Source organism: Octopus bimaculoides, chromosome 26 (genome assembly GCF_001194135.2).
Source record: "Octopus bimaculoides isolate UCB-OBI-ISO-001 chromosome 26, ASM119413v2, whole genome shotgun sequence".
Classification (NCBI taxonomy): Eukaryota; Metazoa; Mollusca; class Cephalopoda; order Octopoda; family Octopodidae; genus Octopus; species Octopus bimaculoides.
In genome coordinates, this window is record NC_069006.1 from 9,722,356 (window position 1) to 9,725,357 (window position 3,002).

Consider the following 3,002-nt stretch of genomic DNA (forward strand, 5'->3'; position numbering starts at 1 on the left):
TGATCTTTAAGATCAGGGTGGCGTGTGGTATGACGTCAGTGTCTGGGGAGGCTGACCGGAAGGGCAAGTTGACCGGAAGGGGAAAAAGGGCAGAGGGGGCCTCGATCGGGATTCGTGCCCTTTTTCGAACGGGGTTGTGGTCAGGACAAGACGTGTTAAGCGACGGTCTACGTTTGGGAGAAGCAGCTGCTATTCCTGGTGTACTTTGGGTCGGGGCAAGCTTCAAGGATTGGATACCGCAAGACAGACTCGCAGTCGAGGAAAGGAAAACCGAGGTAAGGCGATTACATCTACTTGTACGCACACACCACACATAACAAACACAATAATAGACAGGCCGTCATGCAAACAAAGTGTATGTGTATACAAACATGGATGTATGCAAGAAATACAGAGCATAGAAAAGAGTCTATAAGGATGTTGAGAGAAAGTCCAGACGCAAGGATGGTAAATACCAGTTCGTATTCAAGGTACACAAAGGTTGAGGTGCTGTATCAAGAAGTTGTAGCAGCAAGGCAGAGCCGAGAAAAGATACTGTCGCACGAGAAGCTGAAGTTTCGATGCTGTGGCCGGTTACTTGGTATAGGAGGTCTTGCAGGTTGTACTCGCTGTTAACCATGGTGAAGCAATTCACAGACTGTGTGGAGAGAACCTGTGCGAGTGCTGTTGGTGGTGTGTACATACAGAAGTTGGTGTAGACGCTAAGAAGCTGGAGGCGATGTAGATGGAGGTCCTGAATGCTGTTGAATGAAGTGTTGGTTTTCTCCATAAAGCTGCTGTTGTGTCGTCACTGGAACTGGTTATGTGTTCTGTGGTCAGAAGGTCTGACAAACGTGACGGTGAAAAGCTAGCTATTTATAAGATACTCTCGGCTCAAACGGGGTTTCAGAAAAACTGTCCCACACGACCTTATCTGAAGGCTGTGATTGGTTGGGTTGCACCCTGGCACGAAATAGATCAGGCGAAAAAAATGCGCCAATACCAACCAATCAGAGTGATGGATACAACAGGGTCCAAAGTGCGGCCGAAGGCTAGCTGTTATCCGCTACGTCCGCACCCATGTACGTATAACAGAGAGAGAGAGAGAAGTACGCTACACGCCTAACCTCATGTGTGCGCATGCTCACATTCTTGCTAATGCTTGTATCAGCGTGTGTACTCGTGTCATGCTGCTTGCCCGAGGGCGTTTATACATCCATATTGGTTAACGGTTCTTTTCAATACTTTTCTCGATGGATTAAGTATTCGTTTCTCTTTTTGTCTTCTGCAATTTTATTTTTGGTTCTTCTATATATATGAAGAATTTTCCTCCGTCTGGCTGTTTTTCTCTCTACTATTTAGACATTTAGAAAGTTGCATTATGGAACAGTCATTTTAACAAGATTTTTTTTATTTATCTATCACCCAACGAGATACGTCTGCACCACCGGATACTCCTGAACCAATTTTTGTGTGTCCCACAAGAGGAATCGATGCGAGATGTGTCGAAACAATTGTTGTGATTAATAATATAATCTCGTATATTCCATCTTCTGTCTTTCATTTGTTATTGATATAGATATATATATCTATATATATACATGTATGTATGTGTATATATATATATATATATATGTATATATATATATATATATATATATATATATATATATATACACACACATACATACATATATGTAAATGAGGTATTAATGGAGCATGCAGTTGATATATCGTGGATATAAATAATGGCTGGAATTCTGCTTACGTGTGCACATGTTTATTTATTGTGATTTTTTTTCCATCTGTCTCCTTTGTTGCTACACTGTTTAATATGGGGGTGAGAATCTGGTGCTCTCGATTTGGATGTTGTTACATATTTACTGTGTCGTCAGATCACTTAGGAAAATTAGATGGAAATAAATTCGACCGTATATAGATTTACTCTCAAAGCAAAGTTCCAGTAAATCACAGACTTCGTTCTATTCAGAACATAAAAACGCTTCCCATTATTCTGCATCTGCTGCCTGTTGTTATTCTGATGGGTCTTCAGTTACTATTTCAGTAGATTGCTTGACCACAGTGGGAGAGACAATGCTTAGATGAAGTGTGTGTGTGAAGTGGTTGTATTGATAAGCAGCTGTCTTATGTCTACTGAAGAATTTCTTTTAGAATTTTTTCGCCTTTAACATTTTAAATCTTCAACAAATGACTTCAGGGGCAATGGTAATGTGAAATTGTATGAAGCCTCACTGTGTAAGGTGAGTTGGCATTATAAGCCAAAGTTTGGTATCAAAATATGGCAGCAGAGAAAGAGTAATATTTTGGCCCCCAAACCATTCTTTGTCTTTAGAAATGTTCTGTTCTAGTTGAGCCTCTCGGATTTCTTCCTGCTGACCTAATAAATTGCAGCTATGAATGCAAGTATAAAGTTACAAAACAACATTTTTAAAATATCAAGGAATGACTTGGGATAAAAGAACACTTGAAGTTGGTATTGCTGAAACTTTTTGCATCTGCACAATGTGGAAGGAGAACATTGGGCTGAAATTCTAATGTGTAAGTGAACGATATCTCCATTACTTTAAAACCGTTATTTCTGAAACGGTAATTGGCACCATATCGTAAATTGATCCCCAAAGTTGAAAAAGAAATCTACATCAAATCTCTCTGATGACACATGAATTAAGAAGTGATGATCATGGGATGTGAGTTTGGACATAGAAAATTGAAGATATTCAAGTTGTAAAGTCATTTCGAAATAAGGATTTCAGTTGGACAGTTGGTTTGTGATTGTATTTCCATGTCAACAGAACTGCTGACCGGTCAGTGTTGGTAAGGATCTCCCTAGCATCACTTTTATGGTTTATTTCCCAAAATGTTAATATCACTGTGACCCATTAGACATTTTTTTTTATTGTTGGTGTTTATTGTGGTGTAGTTCAAAATGTTTGACATTTGCTGGTGTTGAGATGTGTGATCTGAAAGTTGTTGGTGTGAATTAGGCTGTGTTTGTGGTGGTG